The sequence below is a fragment of the Hyperoodon ampullatus genome (genome assembly GCF_949752795.1).
Source record: "Hyperoodon ampullatus genome assembly, chromosome: 2".
Lineage (NCBI taxonomy): Eukaryota > Metazoa > Chordata > Mammalia > Artiodactyla > Ziphiidae > Hyperoodon > Hyperoodon ampullatus.
The window spans coordinates 112434442-112462143 of record NC_136915.1 but is presented as its reverse complement, the minus strand read 5'-3'; the positions used below and the strand labels follow the sequence as shown (position 1 = coordinate 112462143).

The 27702-nt window shown below is 39.1% G+C and overlaps 4 long non-coding RNA genes across 4 annotated transcripts; all 4 read left to right on the top strand.

The window, feature by feature from the left end:
* Positions 1–258: 258 nt before the first annotated feature.
* Positions 259–1839, top strand: LOC307048274. The gene is made up of 2 exons (XR_013810700.1): positions 259–501; positions 1256–1839. It is a non-coding gene; the product is annotated as an uncharacterized lncRNA (long non-coding RNA).
* A 5354-nt stretch (positions 1840–7193) lies between these two features.
* On the top strand, positions 7194–8774 carry LOC307048391. Its single transcript, XR_013810703.1, has 2 exons — positions 7194–7436; positions 8191–8774. It is a non-coding gene; the product is annotated as an uncharacterized lncRNA (long non-coding RNA).
* A 5354-nt stretch (positions 8775–14128) lies between these two features.
* On the top strand, positions 14129–15709 carry LOC307048263. The gene is made up of 2 exons (XR_013810699.1): positions 14129–14371; positions 15126–15709. It is a non-coding gene; the product is annotated as an uncharacterized lncRNA (long non-coding RNA).
* Positions 15710–21070: 5361 nt separating this feature from the next.
* On the top strand, positions 21071–22651 carry LOC307047764. Its single transcript, XR_013810692.1, has 2 exons — positions 21071–21313; positions 22068–22651. It is a non-coding gene; the product is annotated as an uncharacterized lncRNA (long non-coding RNA).
* Positions 22652–27702: the final 5051 nt, after the last annotated feature.

Sequence of the window (27702 nt, the reverse complement as noted above, 5' to 3'; positions counted from 1 at the left end):
GAAATGCATTATAAGATGGGCTTGAGATAAAGAGAAAGGTGTCACCAGGTAGCCAGGCCCTTCTCAAACCAGCATGTACAAATAAATGGCCACCAGTTCAAGTGCAACTAGGCAGGCAGATTTAGAAGTCAAGGAAAGTGAAAGATAGAAAAGGGTCATCTTCCCCAATCAAGAAACGGAACCTTTGTCTACAAGTTAGAGAAGCTTCGAAATCCTCCCACTGCCACAAACCACTGAAACGGAGAAATAAGGCAGGGACTCTGTGAGTCATGAGAACATAATCTAGTGAGGAGATGCTGGCGCAGGACATTACCTGTTTTCAGAGTCCCTGCCAAGCCAGTTAAGGATGGATTTGCATTTGGTTGGGAAATGACTGAATCAGGCCAGTTTTGGTAGCTCCGCTTCCCCCTGGGTGGGGCAGCAAACCCCAATAAAAAGGGCCTCTGCTGCACGACAGCTATCTTCCTTCTGCTCGAGTTCCGATTGACTTTGGATATCCTGGTGAGTCTGATTCTTCAGTTCAACTTTGTTCTCGGGCCCCTGAATGTTGAGTTTATGCTGGAGACAGCAAATTTGATGGGTCCAAAGTTATGATCATGGGTGTAATGCTCCTTAGTGGTTGGGAACTTGGAATCTGCGCCCAATGTTCTATTGTATTTAGTAGATTTCTGAAACCTAGTTTGAATTCCTCTATTGAAAAAGAAATTAACAGGAAATTTTGACATGAAGGGATAAAGAGTAAAGTATTTACATTTTTCTATGCCTTTCTCTCAGACCTCTGCTGTGATTTCAGAGGCATTTATCTTAGAAGGTGTGATGCCCTTACATTCATCCTGATTGCTCTTTGCTTTGTACATAAGTAATCGTGTCGGGACCTCATAAGAAAAAATGGTGATAGAAATTGCTTGTGAGCTAGCCCAGGAATCTAGAATTTGTGATGGCCGTTTTTGAAGATGACGTTTTCATTAAAAAAAAGAAGAAGAAAGAAACCCAAAGAGAAAACATTGCTTGTTTCTTTTAAACAAAGCTATTTTCTTTGGAAATGTTGTATGAGAAAAGACAATGTTTTCTCCGGGCTGATGAATAGATTTGCTAAAGAACGAGAGAGAAGTCAGAAATTCATTAAAAGGTATTAAAGAGATTAAAACCCATACTTAGAGATTGGAGAGATACTGTCTATTTGAGTTATAAAAGCTTTGGCTCTTCTCTCTGAAGGAATTCCTTCTTGTGAACACGGTCATATACTTTCTTTCAGGTATTAAGACCCCAGAAAAATGTCTTCTCAACAGCAGCAATGCAAGCAGCAGGACAAGCAAACTCCAGTGTGCCCAACTAAGTGCCCTGATCCTTGCTCACCTACCAAGGGTTCAGACCCTTGCCCACCTATAAAGTGCACTGAGAAATGCCCTCCTGTGACACCTCCCCAGCAATGCCAGCAGAAGTGCCCACCCAAGAACAAGTAACAGCTTCAGCTTTTATCTGCATCTGGAAAGGATAAGGACAATCGGCTCACCTAGTTCCACAGCCCCACCTTCATCTTCTCTTCAAAGCCTATCATGGATACAGAAGAAGCTTTCCACCCTTCAGCCTGCAGTGTGAGTGTGGTGATTCTTGACGGTCAGAGGTTTCCTATCTGAGTCTGCTATGCTGCTTCCCTCTGGGAGGTATTCAAGAAAGCATCACAGAGCCTCAGAAGGAAGAGCAGTATCTCTCCTCCTGGGTACCCTCTGAGGATTCTCTCACTGTCTTCTGTGTCTGTCTGTCACCTGGGCAGCGGTTTCTACCAGATGAGCAATTGTTACTTATCCTCCATTTCCTGAATAAAACACACTTCATTTTTGTGATGGTAAAAGTATTTTCTTTCTTTTAAAACCTGCTTTTAGCCATATCATATCATAATTTTGGTTGATTTCTATCCTTTTTCGATCCAAATTTCAGGCTCCCACAACCAGTGTTATACGAATTTTGAGTTATATCCATGATTATTTGTATATAATTTCATATCCAGGTTATTTTCTTAATTACTGTTTGATTGATTTGAGCAACAAATTATTTAACTCCTCAGAAGTTCAATCCCTTTATTAAAATGTGGGGAAAATCACATATACAGTGCCAACAGGCTTAGGCATAAAATTTACATGAATGTGTGTAATTCAGTTACCAAAATGCCGGGCACATATTTGGGACTTTTTGAGGAGGCCAATTATCATTGTCTGTGTCATCATGCCTGTAACCACCATCACCACCACCACAATGTTTGCTCTAGAAGGAAAGAGGTTCAGACATACCTAGTACAGCGCATAAGGTGATTCTTAAACTATATTACACTTGCATATTCTGTGTTCCTATTCTTTTCCAAAATAACGGTATTTATAATATCATATGAAATATTAAAGGCTTTGGGAAATTATTGGGATATTCTGCATAAAATTATAGTAGTTCTGAAAACATGGGCAGTACAAATAAAGGGAAGTTTCAAGGGTCCTTACCATGCACAGTGCTGCCTGCTCTCCATGTGCACAACACGTTCTTCTTACTGCAAACCTCAACAACCTCAGTGTCTTATTATATTTTTTCACGTCTGAAATTGCTTTCTTGACTGATTTGACCCCACTTTTGAGGTACACTGGGGATTCCACTCTTTATCTAGATTTACAAAATGACTGTTGCTATGCAGCTTGTTTTCTAAGTGAGTAGCTTACAGGTCCAGTAAGCGGTGAAAAGGGATGTGTTCTTTAAGCATATCTCTTCTTGTGGTCCTAGAAGTAAAAGAGTCCAAGATGCCAGAACTGCAGGAAAAAAAACGATGTCCCGATTACTGCCCGATGCTTATGAGACAATTGTATGAGTGAGATATCAACACTGATATTTAGGAGTTGTCTCTCCTGTAGCTAGTGTTATTTGACCTGACACAGAAATTAGTGTTTGAGAAGGGATGCTTCTGTAACATATCTTAAAATTATGGCATTGGCGTAGAGTCTGGAGGTGTTAAGCAAGGAATCTGATATTGGAAGCCATAAATGTGGTGATACATTTTATTCAATGGGAAAATATTTGCAGTAAATTTTGTCCATGGTATTCTGAGAGGCAGACCAAATATTGGTCACTTGTTGACTTGATCGGGGTATTTCAATAAATATATGTTCAGGAAAAAAAAATTCTGGTTGGCAGGTCAGAAATAAAAAAAAATGAATAGGAAAAAATACAGCACAGATATTCAAAACCTTGTTGAATTAGGAAAGTCAACACTTGTAAGCCGTAAAGAGTAAGAGATGAGGTTAGAAGTGGTTTTGAACTTGAAGTCCAATTTCAGTTGACTGTAACAACAGAGAAAAGAGACAGAAGTTGTAGTCTTTCCAACTATGTGCCAGGCAGCCTCATGGTAGTTAAATTATGTTCAGGGACCAAGGCAGCAATTTAATCAGGCCAGAAAATTACTTCCAGAAAAGGACCTGAGTGTGGTCCCTGGGACACAGAAATGATTGGAGGAATGAATGATGTCCGGTGTCTAATAAGTTTTTGAGGGAAATGACAACTAAATAAACTATGTGCCAAAACGAAAAAGACTGATTTTTCAAGAATTGTAATGACATTCCAGCCCTCTTTCCCCAATTTATACCCTACCACTTTCAGATGTGGTCAGTACAGGTGACTAGAAGGGATTATCCACTGTGAGAGGGATACACGGCCCACAGAGAAGAATTGTTAAGGGAAGCTCTCTCAGAGAACAGTATCAGAGCCTAAGAGAGGCAAGGAGGAGAAGGAACCCAAAGATTCTCAAACTTTGTTACTGTTTTGTAGGAGGGTTCTTCTTTCATCTTTTCGATTCGGAATTTTTGAGGTATAATTGACAAATTAAATTGGACATATTTACGGTGCATAATGGGATGATTTGACACACGTGTACTTTGTGCAGTGATTACCACCATTGGTCACTTAATACATTAATCACTTCAACATTAACCATTTAAATATGTCTATGTCTGTGTATTTGTGTGTGTGTGTGTGTGTGTGATGAGAATGCTTAAGGTCTATTTTCTGAGCAAGTTTAACTACACAACTGAGTGTTATTAACTAGACTCACCATGATGTTCCATAGACTCCCAGAGCTTCTTCATCGTATGACTGCAGGCTTGTATCCATTGCCCAACATCTCCTCTTTTGCTGAACCCTTCAGCCCCTGCTGACCACCAGTTTACTCTCTGTTTCTGTGACATCTATGAGTATAGAAACACACTCTTAAATAAACAATGGCTCGAAGAAGAAATAAGAAATACATAGAAAATTCTATGGGGTGAATGAAAATGCAAAGAAAACATAGAAGAAATTTAGGGATAAATGTAATGCAGCGTATAGAGAGCAAATTATGGCTGGAGGCATCTATGTTGCAAAAGATAAAAGATCACAAATCAGTAACCTGAAAGACATGTATGCATGTCTGTGGGTTTATGAAACTAGAAAACTCCTAACACTGAATACAGCAAAACATAAGCAGTGATTTTTCTTGGCAGTTTATTAGACGTGTTCATTTTTGAACAACTTTATGTTTTCCCAATTATAAATTATATACTGTAATTTCATTTTTATAACCAGCTATTATAATATTTAAATTTTTATAGTAGTGAACATGTGGCTGAGCTTGAGGGACAGGTTAGGTCCTGGACTTCTGGCACATGCTTAGCTGGTGACTCTTCTGAAGTCTCAAGTGTCTCCTCTTTCTCTTTCTCTCCTCTTCTTCCTCCTTTCCCATTATAAAACGACATTCCTCAGAAGCTTGCAGATTAGTTGCTCAAGACACGTTACTAGGCCAGTTCTTCCTTCTGACTGCAGGTAGAATTATGAAAGCTATGAAAGGATTCGTACTAAATGCATGGGCAACATGTCAAAGTACCAACTTGGACAGTTATGTTGTATATATGGGGCAGTGAAGGTAATGTGGCAGGTTGAGGGTTCTGGAGGGTTGAAAAAGAAGACAGAGAATAAACAGTGAAAACCTTTTTCTATTACTGTCTTCAAAGTCATAAAGCATGTTTGGAAAAAGCAGAAGAAAGCAAGTATATCAGATGAGCCCTAAGCCCATATTTCATCTAGATTTCAGACCTTAATGCTCTGACCGTCTCTCCACTCCCAACCCCACTCTCAATCACTTATATGTGATGCTGTGAGTCTTAAATGTTATCTTATATCTATTTTTGGTTTCACACAATTGAAACCTGATATTTACTTATGGAATACAAGGGATTTATTTCCTGATAAAGGAATTTTAAGCGCACGACAGCGGTCTAGGGAAGTGTTCGTGTCAGGTGAGAGGGACATCCTGATTCCATGAAACATGTGTTCCCACATTCCACAGTAATATAAAATGAGAGTTGCAAATTAGTTCTAAACCAGACAGGGCCCTTCACCAACCATGAACCATCACAAGAAGCTTCAGTGCCCAAGGGGACAGCAGAGAAAAGAGTAGTGTTCAGGTCCAGGAGAGAAGAGAGGAACTGTAGAAGAACTGTTGACAACTAAATTCTGAAAAGGTAGAAATAAGATATTTGGAGAACATGCTAGGGCACTGGATCCTGACTTCAGTTATTTGCTACAAGCTCATTATATTTGCCATAATTCCACATCAGATGTGTCATGTAACATTAGTAATTTCTACTTTAACTTCACTTTATAGTAATTTGGAAAATTTGTAATTTTAATTGACCATAGGTAATCATGTACATGATAAGGCAGATGAAATATTCAAATTAAATATTGCAAAATATAAATATATATATACATACAGAAATATGTTACAGAAAGTGAGAGACAGTGAGAGATAGAGATAGAGAGAGAGAGACAGAGAGAGAGAGAGAGATTGATTGAGAGAGATAGAGAGATTACAAAGTTTGGCAAACTCAAAATCTGCAGAGCTGAGAGACTTCTGGAAGCCCATGCATCAGGAGAATCATCTTTCACCTCGGTGATGGTCAGCCTTGTTCTACTCAGGCGGTCAGTGGATTGGAAGAGGAATTCCCACCCTATAGAGGGCAACCGCCTTTACTCAGGCCACTGATGTAAATAATACTCTCGTGCAAAAGCATCCTTACAGAAACACCCAGAATAATGTTTCAGCAGATAACCGGGGACCATATGCCAGGGAAGGTGACCCATAAATTAACCACCAAACTTTTCTTCCATCACACTGACAAATTGTATGAAGAATGTAGAGCAGGAAATACGCTTATTTGACATATGTTCCACGGTGAGCGAAATGGAAAATGTAAAATGTAGGTTAAAATTTTAACAAAATTATTATTAATCATGAAGAAGTTTTATATGAATGGCAATGAACTTCAGTGACTGCATGTTTAAAAAAGGAATATCAAGTTTCTCTTGAATTTACCCCTAGATTTGATGTGAAACGACATGTATTTAAATAATTCGTAAATATTAAATACATATAAAATTAGAGACTTGAATGGCATTGCCTATTAGATAGGGTTTTCCAAAAATTTCAAAGGGACAGGAAGCCAGAATACTTAAACACCCCTCTGAGCTTTCTTCAAAAGTTGAAGAAATCCAAAGAGATCCTTTGGGAGAAATTAGGTAAGAGCAGGTGGTATATCACGTTTGGGAGGTATGAGTAAAAGGCTTGGTTTGTATTGTAAGTCTAAGTTGTGATCTGCCAGCTGATTGGAATTATGGTAGGTGATGCTACGCACGTAGTGACCTCCTTGTGGCCGGAAGTGAAACAGATTTACCAAATTCATAGGAATGTGACTGCTGGATGTTCTTAATTTGAAGGAGCAAAGCAATGAAAGTTGGTCCCTTGAGGTCATCACTTTATTAAACGTATCTAAGTATCACGGTGGGAAGTCATCGGAGATGATCTGCAACCCTCCTTCAGTCCATTTTAGAAGAGAAGATACTTCACTTAGCAAGCCATGGATCAAGAGGAAATGCATTATAAGATGGGCTTGAGATAAAGAGAAAGGTGTCACCAGGTAGCCAGGCCCTTCTCAAACCAGCATGTACAAATAAATGGCCACCAGTTCAAGTGCAACTAGGCAGGCAGATTTAGAAGTCAAGGAAAGTGAAAGATAGAAAAGGGTCATCTTCCCCAATCAAGAAACGGAACCTTTGTCTACAAGTTAGAGAAGCTTCGAAATCCTCCCACTGCCATAAACCACTGAAACGGAGAAATAAGGCAGGGACTCTGTGAGTCATGAGAACATAATCTAGTGAGGAGATGCTGGCGCAGGACATTACCTGTTTTCAGAGTCCCTGCCAAGCCAGTTAAGGATGGATTTGCATTTGGTTGGGAAATGACTGAATCAGGCCAGTTTTGGTAGCTCCGCTTCCCCCTGGGTGGGGCAGCAAACCCCAATAAAAAGGGCCTCTGCTGCACGACAGCTATCTTCCTTCTGCTCGAGTTCCGATTGACTTTGGATATCCTGGTGAGTCTGATTCTTCAGTTCAACTTTGTTCTCGGGCCCCTGAATGTTGAGTTTATGCTGGAGACAGCAAATTTGATGGGTCCAAAGTTATGATCATGGGTGTAATGCTCCTTAGTGGTTGGGAACTTGGAATCTGCGCCCAATGTTCTATTGTATTTAGTAGATTTCTGAAACCTAGTTTGAATTCCTCTATTGAAAAAGAAATTAACAGGAAATTTTGACATGAAGGGATAAAGAGTAAAGTATTTACATTTTTCTATGCCTTTCTCTCAGACCTCTGCTGTGATTTCAGAGGCATTTATCTTAGAAGGTGTGATGCCCTTACATTCATCCTGATTGCTCTTTGCTTTGTACATAAGTAATCCTGTCGGGACCTCATAAGAAAAAATGGTGATAGAAATTGCTTGTGAGCTAGCCCAGGAGTCTAGAATTTGTGATGGCCGTTTTTGAAGATGACGTGTTCATTAAAAAAAAGAAGAAGAAAGAAACCCAAAGAGAAAACATTGCTTGTTTCTTTTAAAGAAAGCTATTTTCTTTGGAAATGTTGTATGAGAAAAGACAATGTTTTCTCCGGGCTGATGAATAGATTTGCTAAAGAACGAGAGAGAAGTCAGAAATTCATTAAAAGGTATTAAAGAGATTAAAACCCGTACTTAGAGACTGGAGAGATACTGTCTATTTGAGTTATAAAAGCTTTGGCTCTTCTCTCTGAAGGAATTCCTTCTTGTGAACACGGTCATATACTTTCTTTCAGATATTAAGACCCCAGAAAAATGTCTTCTCAACAGCAGCAATGCAAGCAGCAGGACAAGCAAACTCCAGTGTGCCCAACTAAGTGCCCTGATCCTTGCTCACCTACCAAGGGTTCAGACCCTTGCCCACCTATAAAGTGCACTGAGAAATGCCCTCCTGTGACACCTCCCCAGCAATGCCAGCAGAAGTGCCCACCCAAGAACAAGTAACAGCTTCAGCTTTTATCTGCATCTGGAAAGGATAAGGACAATCGGCTCACCTAGTTCCACAGCCCCACCTTCATCTTCTCTTCAAAGCCTATCATGGATACAGAAGAAGCTTTCCACCCTTCAGCCTGCAGTGTGAGTGTGGTGATTCTTGACGGTCAGAGGTTTCCTATCTGAGTCTGCTATGCTGCTTCCCTCTGGGAGGTATTCAAGAAAGCATCACAGAGCCTCAGAAGGAAGAGCAGTATCTCTCCTCCTGGGTACCCTCTGAGGATTCTCTCACTGTCTTCTGTGTCTGTCTGTCACCTGGGCAGCGGTTTCTACCAGATGAGCAATTGTTACTTATCCTCCATTTCCTGAATAAAACACACTTCATTTTTGTGATGGTAAAAGTATTTTCTTTCTTTTAAAACCTGCTTTTAGCCATATCATATCATAATTTTGGTTGATTTCTATCCTTTTTCGATCCAAATTTCAGGCTCCCACAACCAGTGTTATACGAATTTTGAGTTATATCCATGATTATTTGTATATAATTTCATATCCAGGTTATTTTCTTAATTATTGTTTGATTGATTTGAGCAACAAATTATTTAACTCCTCAGAAGTTCAATCCCTTTATTAAAATGTGGGGAAAATCACATATACAGTGCCAACAGGCTTAGGCATAAAATTTACATGAATGTGTGTAATTCAGTTACCAAAATGCCGGGCACATATTTGGGACTTTTTGAGGAGGCCAATTATCATTGTCTGTGTCATCATGCCTGTAACCACCATCACCACCACCACAATGTTTGCTCTAGAAGGAAAGAGGTTCAGACATACCTAGTACAGCGCATAAGGTGATTCTTAAACTATATTACACTTGCATATTCTGTGTTCCTATTCTTTTCCAAAATAACGGTATTTATAATATCATATGAAATATTAAAGGCTTTGGGAAATTATTGGGATATTCTGCATAAAATTATAGTAGTTCTGAAAACATGGGCAGTACAAATAAAGGGAAGTTTCAAGGGTCCTTACCATGCACAGTGCTGCCTGCTCTCCATGTGCACAACACGTTCTTCTTACTGCAAACCTCAACAACCTCAGTGTCTTATTATATTTTTTCACGTCTGAAATTGCTTTCTTGACTGATTTGACCCCACTTTTGAGGTACACTGGGGATTCCACTCTTTATCTAGATTTACAAAATGACTGTTGCTATGCAGCTTGTTTTCTAAGTGAGTAGCTTACAGGTCCAGTAAGCGGTGAAAAGGGATGTGTTCTTTAAGCATATCTCTTCTTGTGGTCCTAGAAGTAAAAGAGTCCAAGATGCCAGAACTGCAGGAAAAAAAACGATGTCCCGATTACTGCCCGATGCTTATGAGACAATTGTATGAGTGAGATATCAACACTGATATTTAGGAGTTGTCTCTCCTGTAGCTAGTGTTATTTGACCTGACACAGAAATTAGTGTTTGAGAAGGGATGCTTCTGTAACATATCTTAAAATTATGGCATTGGCGTAGAGTCTGGAGGTGTTAAGCAAGGAATCTGATATTGGAAGCCATAAATGTGGTGATACATTTTATTCAATGGGAAAATATTTGCAGTAAATTTTGTCCATGGTATTCTGAGAGGCAGACCAAATATTGGTCACTTGTTGACTTGATCGGGGTATTTCAATAAATATATGTTCAGGAAAAAAAAATTCTGGTTGGCAGGTCAGAAATAAAAAAAAATGAATAGGAAAAAATACAGCACAGATATTCAAAACCTTGTTGAATTAGGAAAGTCAACACTTGTAAGCCGTAAAGAGTAAGAGATGAGGTTAGAAGTGGTTTTGAACTTGAAGTCCAATTTCAGTTGACTGTAACAACAGAGAAAAGAGACAGAAGTTGTAGTCTTTCCAACTATGTGCCAGGCAGCCTCATGGTAGTTAAATTATGTTCAGGGACCAAGGCAGCAATTTAATCAGGCCAGAAAATTACTTCCAGAAAAGGACCTGAGTGTGGTCCCTGGGACACAGAAATGATTGGAGGAATGAATGATGTCCGGTGTCTAATAAGTTTTTGAGGGAAATGACAACTAAATAAACTATGTGCCAAAACGAAAAAGACTGATTTTTCAAGAATTGTAATGACATTCCAGCCCTCTTTCCCCAATTTATACCCTACCACTTTCAGATGTGGTCAGTACAGGTGACTAGAAGGGATTATCCACTGTGAGAGGGATACACGGCCCACAGAGAAGAATTGTTAAGGGAAGCTCTCTCAGAGAACAGTATCAGAGCCTAAGAGAGGCAAGGAGGAGAAGGAACCCAAAGATTCTCAAACTTTGTTACTGTTTTGTAGGAGGGTTCTTCTTTCATCTTTTCGATTCGGAATTTTTGAGGTATAATTGACAAATTAAATTGGACATATTTACGGTGCATAATGGGATGATTTGACACACGTGTACTTTGTGCAGTGATTACCACCATTGGTCACTTAATACATTAATCACTTCAACATTAACCATTTAAATATGTCTATGTCTGTGTATTTGTGTGTGTGTGTGTGTGTGTGATGAGAATGCTTAAGGTCTATTTTCTGAGCAAGTTTAACTACACAACTGAGTGTTATTAACTAGACTCACCATAATGTTCCATAGACTCCCAGAGCTTCTTCATCGTATGACTGCAGGCTTGTATCCATTGCCCAACATCTCCTCTTTTGCTGAACCCTTCAGCCCCTGCTGACCACCAGTTTACTCTCTGTTTCTGTGACATCTATGAGTATAGAAACACACTCTTAAATAAACAATGGCTCAAAGAAGAAATAAGAAATACATAGAAAATTCTATGGGGTGAATGAAAATGCAAAGAAAACATAGAAGAAATTTAGGGATAAATGTAATGCAGCGTATAGAGAGCAAATTATGGCTGGAGGCATCTATGTTGCAAAAGATAAAAGATCACAAATCAGTAACCTGAAAGACATGTATGCATGTCTGTGGGTTTATGAAACTAGAAAACACCTAACACTGAATACAGCAAAACATAAGCAGTGATTTTTCTTGGCAGTTTATTAGACGTGTTCATTTTTGAACAACTTTATGTTTTCCCAATTATAAATTATATACTGTAATTTCATTTTTATAACCAGCTATTATAATATTTAAATTTTTATAGTAGTGAACATGTGGCTGAGCTTGAGGGACAGGTTAGGTCCTGGACTTCTGGCACATGCTTAGCTGGTGACTCTTCTGAAGTCTCAAGTGTCTCCTCTTTCTCTTTCTCTCCTCTTCTTCCTCCTTTCCCATTATAAAACGACATTCCTCAGAAGCTTGCAGATTAGTTGCTCAAGACACGTTACTAGGCCAGTTCTTCCTTCTGACTGCAGGTAGAATTATGAAAGCTATGAAAGGATTCGTACTAAATGCATGGGCAACATGTCAAAGTACCAACTTGGACAGTTATGTTGTATATATGGGGCAGTGAAGGTAATGTGGCAGGTTGAGGGTTCTGGAGGGTTGAAAAAGAAGACAGAGAATAAACAGTGAAAACCTTTTTCTATTACTGTCTTCAAAGTCATAAAGCATGTTTGGAAAAAGCAGAAGAAAGCAAGTATATCAGATGAGCCCTAAGCCCATATTTCATCTAGATTTCAGACCTTAATGCTCTGACCGTCTCTCCACTCCCAACCCCACTCTCAATCACTTATATGTGATGCTGTGAGTCTTAAATGTTATCTTATATCTATTTTTGGTTTCACACAATTGAAACCTGATATTTACTTATGGAATACAAGGGATTTATTTCCTGATAAAGGAATTTTAAGCGCACGACAGCGGTCTAGGGAAGTGTTCGTGTCAGGTGAGAGGGACATCCTGATTCCATGAAACATGTGTTCCCACATTCCACAGTAATATAAAATGAGAGTTGCAAATTAGTTCTAAACCAGACAGGGCCCTTCACCAACCATGACCCATCACAAGAAGCTTCAGTGCCCAAGGGGACAGCAGAGAAAAGAGTAGTGTTCAGGTCCAGGAGAGAAGAGAGGAACTGTAGAAGAACTGTTGACAACTAAATTCTGAAAAGGTAGAAATAAGATATTTGGAGAACATGCTAGGGCACTGGATCCTGACTTCAGTTATTTGCTACAAGCTCATTATATTTGCCATAATTCCACATCAGATGTGTCATGTAACATTAGTAATTTCTACTTTAACTTCACTTTATAGTAATTTGGAAAATTTGTAATTTTAATTGACCATAGGTAATCATGTACATGATAAGGCAGATGAAATATTCAAATTAAATATTGCAAAATATAAATATATATATACATACAGAAATATGTTACAGAAAGTGAGAGACAGTGAGAGATAGAGATAGAGAGAGAGAGACAGAGAGAGAGAGAGAGATTGATTGAGAGAGATAGAGAGATTACAAAGTTTGGCAAACTCAAAATCTGCAGAGCTGAGAGACTTCTGGAAGCCCATGCATCAGGAGAATCATCTTTCACCTCGGTGATGGTCAGCCTTGTTCTACTCAGGCGGTCAGTGGATTGGAAGAGGAATTCCCACCCTATAGAGGGCAACCGCCTTTACTCAGGCCACTGATGTAAATAATACTCTCGTGCAAAAGCATCCTTACAGAAACACCCAGAATAATGTTTCAGCAGATAACCGGGGACCATATGCCAGGGAAGGTGACCCATAAATTAACCACCAAACTTTTCTTCCATCACACTGACAAATTGTATGAAGAATGTAGAGCAGGAAATACGCTTATTTGACATATGTTCCACGGTGAGCGAAATGGAAAATGTAAAATGTAGGTTAAAATTTTAACAAAATTATTATTAATCATGAAGAAGTTTTATATGAATGGCAATGAACTTCAGTGACTGCATGTTTAAAAAAGGAATATCAAGTTTCTCTTGAATTTACCCCTAGATTTGATGTGAAACGACATGTATTTAAATAATTCGTAAATATTAAATACATATAAAATTAGAGACTTGAATGGCATTGCCTATTAGATAGGGTTTTCCAAAAATTTCAAAGGGACAGGAAGCCAGAATACTTAAACACCCCTCTGAGCTTTCTTCAAAAGTTGAAGAAATCCAAAGAGATCCTTTGGGAGAAATTAGGTAAGAGCAGGTGGTATATCACGTTTGGGAGGTATGAGTAAAAGGCTTGGTTTGTATTGTAAGTCTAAGTTGTGATCTGCCAGCTGATTGGAATTATGGTAGGTGATGCTACGCACGTAGTGACCTCCTTGTGGCCGGAAGTGAAACAGATTTACCAAATTCATAGGAATGTGACTGCTGGATGTTCTTAATTTGAAGGAGCAAAGCAATGAAAGTTGGTCCCTTGAGGTCATCACTTTATTAAACGTATCTAAGTATCACGGTGGGAAGTCATCGGAGATGATCTGCAACCCTCCTTCAGTCCATTTTAGAAGAGAAGATACTTCACTTAGCAAGCCATGGATCAAGAGGAAATGCATTATAAGATGGGCTTGAGATAAAGAGAAAGGTGTCACCAGGTAGCCAGGCCCTTCTCAAACCAGCATGTACAAATAAATGGCCACCAGTTCAAGTGCAACTAGGCAGGCAGATTTAGAAGTCAAGGAAAGTGAAAGATAGAAAAGGGTCATCTTCCCCAATCAAGAAACGGAACCTTTGTCTACAAGTTAGAGAAGCTTCGAAATCCTCCCACTGCCATAAACCACTGAAACGGAGAAATAAGGCAGGGACTCTGTGAGTCATGAGAACATAATCTAGTGAGGAGATGCTGGCGCAGGACATTACCTGTTTTCAGAGTCCCTGCCAAGCCAGTTAAGGATGGATTTGCATTTGGTTGGGAAATGACTGAATCAGGCCAGTTTTGGTAGCTCCGCTTCCCCCTGGGTGGGGCAGCAAACCCCAATAAAAAGGGCCTCTGCTGCACGACAGCTATCTTCCTTCTGCTCGAGTTCCGATTGACTTTGGATATCCTGGTGAGTCTGATTCTTCAGTTCAACTTTGTTCTCGGGCCCCTGAATGTTGAGTTTATGCTGGAGACAGCAAATTTGATGGGTCCAAAGTTATGATCATGGGTGTAATGCTCCTTAGTGGTTGGGAACTTGGAATCTGCGCCCAATGTTCTATTGTATTTAGTAGATTTCTGAAACCTAGTTTGAATTCCTCTATTGAAAAAGAAATTAACAGGAAATTTTGACATGAAGGGATAAAGAGTAAAGTATTTACATTTTTCTATGCCTTTCTCTCAGACCTCTGCTGTGATTTCAGAGGCATTTATCTTAGAAGGTGTGATGCCCTTACATTCATCCTGATTGCCCTTTGCTTTGTACATAAGTAATCCTGTCGGGACCTCATAAGAAAAAATGGTGATAGAAATTGCTTGTGAGCTAGCCCAGGAGTCTAGAATTTGTGATGGCTGTTTTTGAAGATGACGTGTTCATTAAAAAAAAGAAGAAGAAAGAAACCCAAAGAGAAAACATTGCTTGTTTCTTTTAAAGAAAGCTATTTTCTTTGGAAATGTTGTATGAGAAAAGACAATGTTTTCTCCGGGCTGATGAATAGATTTGCTAAAGAACGAGAGAGAAGTCAGAAATTCATTAAAAGGTATTAAAGAGATTAAAACCCGTACTTAGAGATTGGAGAGATACTGTCTATTTGAGTTATAAAAGCTTTGGCTCTTCTCTCTGAAGGAATTCCTTCTTGTGAACACGGTCATATACTTTCTTTCAGATATTAAGACCCCAGAAAAATGTCTTCTCAACAGCAGCAATGCAAGCAGCAGGACAAGCAAACTCCAGTGTGCCCAACTAAGTGCCCTGATCCTTGCTCACCTACCAAGGGTTCAGACCCTTGCCCACCTATAAAGTGCACTGAGAAATGCCCTCCTGTGACACCTCCCCAGCAATGCCAGCAGAAGTGCCCACCCAAGAACAAGTAACAGCTTCAGCTTTTATCTGCATCTGGAAAGGATAAGGACAATCGGCTCACCTAGTTCCACAGCCCCACCTTCATCTTCTCTTCAAAGCCTATCATGGATACAGAAGAAGCTTTCCACCCTTCAGCCTGCAGTGTGAGTGTGGTGATTCTTGACGGTCAGAGGTTTCCTATCTGAGTCTGCTATGCTGCTTCCCTCTGGGAGGTATTCAAGAAAGCATCACAGAGCCTCAGAAGGAAGAGCAGTATCTCTCCTCCTGGGTACCCTCTGAGGATTCTCTCACTGTCTTCTGTGTCTGTCTGTCACCTGGGCAGCGGTTTCTACCAGATGAGCAATTGTTACTTATCCTCCATTTCCTGAATAAAACACACTTCATTTTTGTGATGGTAAAAGTATTTTCTTTCTTTTAAAACCTGCTTTTAGCCATATCATATCATAATTTTGGTTGATTTCTATCCTTTTTCGATCCAAATTTCAGGCTCCCACAACCAGTGTTATACGAATTTTGAGTTATATCCATGATTATTTGTATATAATTTCATATCCAGGTTATTTTCTTAATTATTGTTTGATTGATTTGAGCAACAAATTATTTAACTCCTCAGAAGTTCAATCCCTTTATTAAAATGTGGGGAAAATCACATATACAGTGCCAACAGGCTTAGGCATAAAATTTACATGAATGTGTGTAATTCAGTTACCAAAATGCCGGGCACATATTTGGGACTTTTTGAGGAGGCCAATTATCATTGTCTGTGTCATCATGCCTGTAACCACCATCACCACCAGCACAATGTTTGCTCTAGAAGGAAAGAGGTTCAGACATACCTAGTACAGCGCATAAGGTGATTCTTAAACTATATTACACTTGCATATTCTGTGTTCCTATTCTTTTCCAAAATAACGGTATTTATAATATCATATGAAATATTAAAGGCTTTGGGAAATTATTGGGATATTCTGCATAAAATTATAGTAGTTCTGAAAACATGGGCAGTACAAATAAAGGGAAGTTTCAAGGGTCCATACCATGCACAGTGCTGCCTGCTCTCCATGTGCACAACACGTTCTTCTTACTGCAAACCTCAACAACCTCAGTGTCTTATTATATTTTTTCACGTCTGAAATTGCTTTCTTGACTGATTTGACCCCACTTTTGAGGTACACTGGGGATTCCACTCTTTATCTAGATTTACAAAATGACTGTTGCTATGCAGCTTGTTTTCTAAGTGAGTAGCTTACAGGTCCAGTAAGCGGTGAAAAGGGATGTGTTCTTTAAGCATATCTCTTCTTGTGGTCCTAGAAGTAAAGGAGTCCAAGATGCCAGAACTGCAGGAAAAAAAACGATGTCCCGATTACTGCCCGATGCTTATGAGACAATTGTATGAGTGAGATATCAACACTGATATTTGGGAGTTGTCTCTCCTGTAGCTAGTGTTATTTGACCTGACACAGAAATTAGTGTTTGAGAAGGGATGCTTCTGTAACATATCTTAAAATTATGGCATTGGCGTAGAGTCTGGAGGTGTTAAGCAAGGAATCTGATATTGGAAGCCATAAATGTGGTGATACATTTTATTCAATGGGAAAATATTTGCAGTAAATTTTGTCCATGGTATTCTGAGAGGCAGACCAAATATTGGTCACTTGTTGACTTGATCGGGGTATTTCAATAAATATATGTTCAGGAAAAAAAATTCTGGTTGGCAGGTCAGAAATTAAAAAAAAAAAATGAATAGGAAAAAATACAGCCCAGATATTCAAAACCTTGTTGAATTAGGAAAGTCAACACTTGTAAGCCGTAAAGAGTAAGAGATGAGGTTAGAAGTGGTTTTGAACTTGAAGTCCAATTTCAGTTGACTGTAACAACAGAGAAAAGAGACAGAAGTTGTAGTCTTTCCAACTATGTGCCAGGCAGCCTCATGGTAGTTAAATTATGTTCAGGGACCAAGGCAGCAATTTAATCAGGCCAGAAAATTACTTCCAGAAAAGGACCTGAGTGTGGTCCCTGGGACACAGAAATGATTGGAGGAATGAATGATGTCCGGTGTCTAATAAGTTTTTGAGGAAAATGACAACTAAATAAACTATGTGCCAAAACGAAAAAGACTGATTTTTCAAGAATTGTAATGACATTCCAGCCCTCTTTCCCCAATTTATACCCTACCACTTTCAGATGTGGTCAGTACAGGTGACTAGAAGGGATTATCCACTGTGAGAGGGATACACGGCCCACAGAGAAGAATTGTTAAGGGAAGCTCTCTCAGAGAACAGTATCAGAGCCTAAGAGAGGCAAGGAGGAGAAGGAACCCAAAGATTCTCAAACTTTGTTACTGTTTTGTAGGAGGGTTCTTCTTTCATCTTTTCGATTCGGAATTTTTGAGGTATAATTGACAAATTAAATTGGACATATTTACGGTGCATAATGGGATGATTTGACACACGTGTACTTTGTGCAGTGATTACCACCATTGGTCACTTAATACATTAATCACTTCAACATTAACCATTTAAATATGTCTATGTCTGTGTATTTGTGTGTGTGTGTGTGTGTGTGTGTGATGAGAATGCTTAAGGTCTATTTTCTGAGCAAGTTTAACTACACAACTGAGTGTTATTAACTAGACTCACCATGATGTTCCATAGACTCCCAGAGCTTCTTCATCGTATGGCTGCAGGCTTGTATCCATTGCCCAACATCTCCTCTTTTGCTGAACCCTTCAGCCCCTGCTGACCACCAGTTTACTCTCTGTTTCTGTGACATCTATGAGTATAGAAACACACTCTTAAATAAACAATGGCTCGAAGAAGAAATAAGAAATACATAGAAAATTCTATGGGGTGAATGAAAATGCAAAGAAAACATAGAAGAAATTTAGGGATAAACGTAATGCAGCGTATAGAGAGCAAATTATGGCTGGAGGCATCTATGTTGCAAAAGATAAAAGATCACAAATCAGTAACCTGAAAGACATGTATGCATGTCTGTGGGTTTATGAAACTAGAAAACTCCTAACACTGAATACAGCAAAACATAAGCAGTGATGTTTCTTGGCAGTTTATTAGACGTGTTCATTTTTGAACAACTTTATGTTTTCCCAATTATAAATTATATACTGTAATTTCATTTTTATAACCAGCTATTATAATATTTAAATTTTTATAGTAGTGAACATGTGGCTGAGCTTGAGGGACAGGTTAGGTCCTGGACTTCTGGCACATGTTTAGCTGGTGACTCTTCTGAAGTCTCAAGTGTCTCCTCTTTCTCTTTCTCTCCTCTTCTTCCTCCTTTCCCATTATAAAACGACATTCCTCAGAAGCTTGCAGATTAGTTGCTCAAGACACGTTACTAGGCCAGTTCTTCCTTCTGACTGCAGGTAGAATTATGAAAGCTATGAAAGGATTCGTACTAAATGCATGGGCAACATGTCAAAGTACCAACTTGGACAGTTATGTTGTATATATGGGGCAGTGAAGGTAATGTGGCAGGTTGAGGGTTCTGGAGGGTTGAAAAAGAAGACAGAGAATAAACAGTGAAAACCTTTTTCTATTACTGTCTTCAAAGTCATAAAGCATGTTTGGAAAAAGCAGAAGAAAGCAAGTATATCAGATGAGCCCTAAGCCCATATTTCATCTAGATTTCAGACCTTAATGCTCTGACCGTCTCTCCACTCCCAACCCCACTCTCAATCACTTATATGTGATGCTGTGAGTCTTAAATGTTATCTTATATCTATTTTTGGTTTCACACAATTGAAACCTGATATTTACTTATGGAATACAAGGGATTTATTTCCTGATAAAGGAATTTTAAGCGCACGACAGCGGTCTAGGGAAGTGTTCGTGTCAGGTGAGAGGGACATCCTGATTCCATGAAACATGTGTTCCCACATTCCACAGTAATATAAAATGAGAGTTGCAAATTAGTTCTAAACCAGACAGGGCCCTTCACCAACCATGACCCATCACAAGAAGCTTCAGTGCCCAAGGGGACAGCAGAGAAAAGAGTAGTGTTCAGGTCCAGGAGAGAAGAGAGGAACTGTAGAAGAACTGTTGACAACTAAATTCTGAAAAGGTAGAAATAAGATATTTGGAGAACATGCTAGGGCACTGGATCCTGACTTCAGTTATTTGCTACAAGCTCATTATATTTGCCATAATTCCACATCAGATGTGTCATGTAACATTAGTAATTTCTACTTTAACTTCACTTTATAGTAATTTGGAAAATTTGTAATTTTAATTGACCATAGGTAATCATGTACATGATAAGGCAGATGAAATATTCAAATTAAATATTGCAAAATATAAATATATATATACATACAGAAATATGTTACAGAAAGTGAGAGACAGTGAGAGATAGAGATAGAGAGAGAGAGACAGAGAGAGAGAGAGAGATTGATTGAGAGAGATAGAGAGATTACAAAGTTTGGCAAACTCAAAATCTGCAGAGCTGAGAGACTTCTGGAAGCCCATGCATCAGGAGAATCATCTTTCACCTCGGTGATGGTCAGCCTTGTTCTACTCAGGCGGTCAGTGGATTGGAAGAGGAATTCCCACCCTATAGAGGGCAACCGCCTTTACTCAGGCCACTGATGTAAATAATACTCTCGTGCAAAAGCATCCTTACAGAAACACCCAGAATAATGTTTCAGCAGATAACCGGGGACCATATGCCAGGGAAGGTGACCCATAAATTAACCACCAAACTTTTCTTCCATCACACTGACAAATTGTATGAAGAATGTAGAGCAGGAAATACGCTTATTTGACATATGTTCCACGGTGAGCGAAATGGAAAATGTAAAATGTAGGTTAAAATTTTAACAAAATTATTATTAATCATGAAGAAGTTTTATATGAATGGCAATGAACTTCAGTGACTGCATGTTTAAAAAAGGAATATCAAGTTTCTCTTGAATTTACCCCTAGATTTGATGTGAAACGACATGTATTTAAATAATTCGTAAATATTAAATACATATAAAATTAGAGACTTGAATGGCATTGCCTATTAGATAGGGTTTTCCAAAAATTTCAAAGGGACAGGAAGCCAGAATACTTAAAGACCCCTCTGAGCTTTCTTCAAAAGTTGAAGAAATCCAAAGAGATCCTTTGGGAGAAATTAGGTAAGAGCAGGTGGTATATCACGTTTGGGAGGTATGAGTAAAAGGCTTGGTTTGTATTGTAAGTCTAAGTTGTGATCTGCCAGCTGATTGGAATTATGGTAGGTGATGCTACGCACGTAGTGACCTCCTTGTGGCCGGAAGTGAAACAGATTTACCAAATTCATAGGAATGTGACTGCTGGATGTTCTTAATTTGAAGGAGCAAAGCAATGAAAGGTGGTCCCTTGAGGTCATCACTTTATTAAACGTATCTAAGTATCACGGTGGGAAGTCATCGGAGATGATCTGCAACCCTCCTTCAGTCCATTTTAGAAGAGAAGATACTTCACTTAGCAAGCCATGGATCAAGAGGAAATGCATTATAAGATGGGCTTGAGATAAAGAGAAAGGTGTCACCAGGTAGCCAGGCCCTTCTCAAACCAGCATGTACAAATAAATGGCCACCAGTTCAAGTGCAACTAGGCAGGCAGATTTAGAAGTCAAGGAAAGTGAAAGATAGAAAAGGGTCATCTTCCCCAATCAAGAAACGGAACCTTTGTCTACAAGTTAGAGAAGCTTCGAAATCCTCCCACTGCCATAAACCACTGAAACGGAGAAATAAGGCAGGGACTCTGTGAGTCATGAGAACATAATCTAGTGAGGAGATGCTGGCGCAGGACATTACCTGTTTTCAGAGTCCCTGCCAAGCCAGTTAAGGATGGATTTGCATTTGGTTGGGAAATGACTGAATCAGGCCAGTTTTGGTAGCTCCGCTTCCCCCTGGGTGGGGCAGCAAACCCCAATAAAAAGGGCCTCTGCTGCACGACAGCTATCTTCCTTCTGCTCGAGTTCCGATTGACTTTGGATATCCTGGTGAGTCTGATTCTTCAGTTCAACTTTGTTCTCGGGCCCCTGAATGTTGAGTTTATGCTGGAGACAGCAAATTTGATGGGTCCAAAGTTATGATCATGGGTGTAATGCTCCTTAGTGGTTGGGAACTTGGAATCTGCGCCCAATGTTCTATTGTATTTAGTAGATTTCTGAAACCTAGTTTGAATTCCTCTATTGAAAAAGAAATTAACAGGAAATTTTGACATGAAGGGATAAAGAGTAAAGTATTTACATTTTTCTATGCCTTTCTCTCAGACCTCTGCTGTGATTTCAGAGGCATTTATCTTAGAAGGTGTGATGCCCTTACATTCATCCTGATTGCCCTTTGCTTTGTACATAAGTAATCCTGTCGGGACCTCATAAGAAAAAATGGTGATAGAAATTGCTTGTGAGCTAGCCCAGGAGTCTAGAATTTGTGATGGCTGTTTTTGAAGATGACGTGTTCATTAAAAAAAAGAAGAAGAAAGAAACCAAAAGAGAAAACATTGCTTGTTTCTTTTAAACAAAGCTATTTTCTTTGGAAATGTTGTATGAGAAAAGACAATGTTTTCTCCGGGCTGATGAATAGATTTGCTAAAGAACGAGAGAGAAGTCAGAAATTCATTAAAAGGTATTAAAGAGATTAAAACCCGTACTTAGAGACTGGAGAGATACTGTCTATTTGAGTTATAAAAGCTTTGGCTCTTCTCTCTGAAGGAATTCCTTCTTGTGAACACGGTCATATACTTTCTTTCAGATATTAAGACCCCAGAAAAATGTCTTCTCAACAGCAGCAATGCAAGCAGCAGGACAAGCAAACTCCAGTGTGCCCAACTAAGTGCCCTGATCCTTGCTCACCTACCAAGGGTTCAGACCCTTGCCCACCTATAAAGTGCACTGAGAAATGCCCTCCTGTGACACCTCCCCAGCAATGCCAGCAGAAGTGCCCACCCAAGGACAAGTAACAGCTTCAGCTTTTATCTGCATCTGGAAAGGATAAGGACAATCGGCTCACCTAGTTCCACAGCCCCACCTTCATCTTCTCTTCAAAGCCTATCATGGATACAGAAGAAGCTTTCCACCCTTCAGCCTGCAGTGTGAGTGTGGTGATTCTTGACGGTCAGAGGTTTCCTATCTGAGTCTGCTATGCTGCTTCCCTCTGGGAGGTATTCAAGAAAGCATCACAGAGCCTCAGAAGGAAGAGCAGTATCTCTCCTCCTGGGTACCCTCTGAGGATTCTCTCACTGTCTTCTGTGTCTGTCTGTCACCTGGGCAGCGGTTTCTACCAGATGAGCAATTGTTACTTATCCTCCATTTCCTGAATAAAACACACTTCATTTTTGTGATGGTAAAAGTATTTTCTTTCTTTTAAAACCTGCTTTTAGCCATATCATATCATAATTTTGGTTGATTTCTATCCTTTTTCGATCCAAATTTCAGGCTCCCACAACCAGTGTTATACGAATTTTGAGTTATATCCATGATTATTTGTATATAATTTCATATCCAGGTTATTTTCTTAATTATTGTTTGATTGATTTGAGCAACAAATTATTTAACTCCTCAGAAGTTCAATCCCTTTATTAAAATGTGGGGAAAATCACATATACAGTGCCAACAGGCTTAGGCATAAAATTTACATGAATGTGTGTAATTCAGTTACCAAAATGCCGGGCACATATTTGGGACTTTTTGAGGAGGCCAATTATCATTGTCTGTGTCATCATGCCTGTAACCACCATCACCACCACCACAGTGTTTGCTCTAGAAGGAAAGAGGTTCAGACATACCTAGTACAGCACATAAGGTGATTCTTAAACTATATTACACTTGCATATTCTGTGTTCCTATTCTTTTCCAAAATAACGGTATTTATAATATCATATGAAATATTAAAGGCTTTGGGAAATTATTGGGATATTCTGCATAAAGTTATAGTAGTTCTGAAAACATGGGCAGTACAAATAAAGGGAAGTTTCAAGGGTCCTTACCATGCACAGTGCTGCCTGCTCTCCATGTGCACAACACGTTCTTCTTACTGCAAAACTCAACAACCTCAGTGTCTTATTATATTTTTTCACGTCTGAAATTGCTTTCTTGACTGATTTGACCCCACTTTTGAGGTACACTGGGGATTCCACTCTTTATCTAGATTTACAAAATGACTGTTGCTATGCAGCTTGTTTTCTAAGTGAGTAGCTTACAGGTCCAGTAAGCGGTGAAAAGGGATGTGTTCTTTAAGCATATCTCTTCTTGTGGTCCTAGAAGTAAAGGAGTCCAAGATGCCAGAACTGCAGGAAAAAAAACGATGTCCCGATTACTGCCCGATGCTTATGAGACAATTGTATGAGTGAGATATCAACACTGATATTTGGGAGTTGTCTCTCCTGTAGCTAGTGTTATTTGACCTGACACAGAAATTAGTGTTTGAGAAGGGATGCTTCTGTAACATATCTTAAAATTATGGCATTGGCGTAGAGTCTGGAGGTGTTAAGCAAGGAATCTGATATTGGAAGCCATAAATGTGGTGATACATTTTATTCAATGGGAAAATATTTGCAGTAAATTTTGTCCATGGTATTCTGAGAGGCAGACCAAATATTGGTCACTTGTTGACTTGATCGGGGTATTTCAATAAATATATGTTCAGGAAAAAAAATTCTGGTTGGCAGGTCAGAAATAAAAAAAAAAAATGAATAGGAAAAAATACAGCCCAGATATTCAAAACCTTGTTGAATTAGGAAAGTCAACACTTGTAAGCCGTAAAGAGTAAGAGATGAGGTTAGAAGTGGTTTTGAACTTGAAGTCCAATTTCAGTTGACTGTAACAACAGAGAAAAGAGACAGAAGTTGTAGTCTTTCCAACTATGTGCCAGGCAGCCTCATGGTAGTTAAATTATGTTCAGGGACCAAGGCAGCAATTTAATCAGGCCAGAAAATTACTTCCAGAAAAGGACCTGAGTGTGGTCCCTGGGACACAGAAATGATTGGAGGAATGAATGATGTCCGGTGTCTAATAAGTTTTTGAGGGAAATGACAACTAAATAAACTATGTGCCAAAACGAAAAAGACTGATTTTTCAAGAATTGTAATGACATTCCAGCCCTCTTTCCCCAATTTATACCCTACCACGTTCAGATGTGGTCAGTACAGGTGACTAGAAGGGATTATCCACTGTGAGAGGGATACACGGCCCACAGAGAAGAATTGTTAAGGGAAGCTCTCTCAGAGAACAGTATCAGAGCCTAAGAGAGGCAAGGAGGAGAAGGAACCCAAAGATTCTCAAACTTTGTTACTGTTTTGTAGGAGGGTTCTTCTTTCATCTTTTCGATTCGGAATTTTTGAGGTATAATTGACAAATTAAATTGGACATATTTACGGTGCATAATGGGATGATTTGACATACGTGTACTTTGTGCAGTGATTACCACCATTGGTCACTTAATACATTAATCACTTCAACATTAACCATTTAAATATGTCTATGTCTGTGTATTTGTGTGTGTGTGTGTGTGTGTGATGAGAATGTTTAAGGTTTATTTTCTGAGCAAGTTTAACTACACAACTGAGTGTTATTAACTAGACTCACCATGATGTTCCATAGACTCCCAGAGCTTCTTCATCGTATGACTGCAGGCTTGTATCCATTGCCCAACATCTCCTCTTTTGCTGAACCCTTCAGCCCCTGCTGACCACCAGTTTACTCTCTGTTTCTGTGACATCTATGAGTATAGAAACACACTCTTAAATAAACAATGGCTCGAAGAAGAAATAAGAAATACATAGAAAATTCTATGGGGTGAATGAAAATGCAAAGAAAACATAGAAGAAATTTAGGGATAAATGTAATGCAGCGTATAGAGAGCAAATTATGGCTGGAGGCATCTATGTTGCAAAAGATAAAAGATCACAAATCAGTAACCTGAAAGACATGTACGCATGTCTGTGGGTTTATGAAACTAGAAAACTCCTAACACTGAATACAGCAAAACATAAGCAGTGATTTTTCTTGGCAGTTTATTAGACGTGTTCATTTTTGAACAACTTTATGTTTTCCCAATTATAAATTATATACTGTAATTTCATTTTTATAACCAGCTATTATAATATTTAAATTTTTATAGTAGTGAACATGTGGCTGAGCTTGAGGGACAGGTTAGGTCCTGGACTTCTGGCACATGCTTAGCTGGTGACTCTTCTGAAGTCTCAAGTGTCTCCTCTTTCTCTTTCTCTCCTCTTCTTCCTCCTTTCCCATTATAAAACGACATTCCTCAGAAGCTTGCAGATTAGTTGCTCAAGACACGTTACTAGGCCAGTTCTTCCTTCTGACTGCAGGTAGAATTATGAAAGCTATGAAAGGATTCTTACTAAATGCATGGGCAACATGTCAAAGTACCAACTTGGACAGTTATGTTGTATATATGGGGCAGTGAAGGTAATGTGGCAGGTTGAGGGTTCTGGAGGGTTGAAAAAGAAGACAGAGAATAAACAGTGAAAACCTTTTTCTATTACTGTCTTCAAAGTCATAAAGCATGTTTGGAAAAAGCAGAAGAAAGCAAGTATATCAGATGAGCCCTAAGCCCATATTTCATCTAGATTTCAGACCTTAATGCTCTGACCTTCTCTCCACTCCCAACCCCACTCTCAATCACTTATATGTGACGCTGTGAGTCTTAAATGTTATCTTATATCTATTTTTGGTTTCACACAATTGAAACCTGATATTTACTTATGGAATACAAGGGATTTATTTCCTGATAAAGGAATTTTAAGCGCACGACAGCGGTCTAGGGAAGTGTTCGTGTCAGGTGAGAGGGACATCCTGATTCCATGAAACATGTGTTCCCACATTCCACAGTAATATAAAATGAGAGTTGCAAATTAGTTCTAAACCAGACAGGGCCCTTCACCAACCATGACCCATCACAAGAAGCTTCAGTGCCCAAGGGGACAGCAGAGAAAAGAGTAGTGTTCAGGTCCAGGAGAGAAGAGAGGAACTGTAGAAGAACTGTTGACAACTAAATTCTGAAAAGGTAGAAATAAGATATTTGGAGAACATGCTAGGGCACTGGATCCTGACTTCAGTTATTTGCTACAAGCTCATTATATTTGCCATAATTCCACATCAGATGTGTCATGTAACATTAGTAATTTCTACTTTAACTTCACTTTATAGTAATTTGGAAAATTTGTAATTTTAATTGACCATAGGTAATCATGTACATGATAAGGCAGATGAAATATTCAAATTAAATATTGCAAAATATAAATATATATATACATACAGAAATATGTTACAGAAAGTGAGAGACAGTGAGAGATAGAGATAGAGAGAGAGAGACAGAGAGAGAGAGAGAGATTGATTGAGAGAGAAGAGAGATTACAAAGTTTGGCAAACTCAAAATCTGCAGAGCTGAGAGACTTCTGGAAGCCCATGCAACAGGAGAATCATCTTTTACCTCGGTGATGGTCAGCCTTGTTCCATTCAGGAGGTCAGTGGATTGGAAGAGGAATTCCCACCCTATAGAGGGCAACCGCCTTTACTCAGGCCACAGATGTAAATAATACTCTCGTGCAAAAGCATCCTTACAGAAACACCCAGAATAATGTTTCAGCAGATAACCGGGGACCATATTGCCAGGGAAGGTGACCCATAAATTAACCACCAAACTTTTCTTCCATCACACTGACAAATTGTATGAAGAATGTAGAGCAGGAAATACGCTTATTTGACATATGTTCCATGGTGAGCGAAATGGAAAATGTAAAACGTAGGTTAAAATTTTAACAAAATTATTATTAATCATGAAGAAGTTTTATATGAATGGCAATGAACTTCAGTGACTGCATGTTTAAAAAAGGAATATCAAGTTTCTCTTGAATTTACCCCTAGATTTGATGTGAAACGACATGTATTTAAATAATTCGTAAATATTAAATACATATAAAATTAGAGACTTGAATGGCATTGCCTATTAGATAGGGTTTTCCAAAAATTTCAAAGGGACAGGAAGCCAGAATACTTAAACACCCCTCTGAGCTTTCTTCAAAAGTTGAAGAAATCCAAAGAGATCCTTTGGGAGAAATTAGGTAAGAGCAGGTGGTATATCACGTTTGGGAGGTATGAGTAAAAGGCTTGGTTTGTATTGTAAGTCTAAGTTGTGATCTGCCAGCTGATTGGAATTATGGTAGGTGATGCTACGCACGTAGTGACCTCCTTGTGGCCGGAAGTGAAACAGATTTACCAAATTCATAGGAATGTGACTGCTGGATGTTCTTAATTTGAAGGAGCAAAGCAATGAAAGGTGGTCCCTTGAGGTCATCACTTTATTAAACGTATCTAAGTATCACGGTGGGAAGTCATCGGAGATGATCTGCAACCCTCCTTCAGTC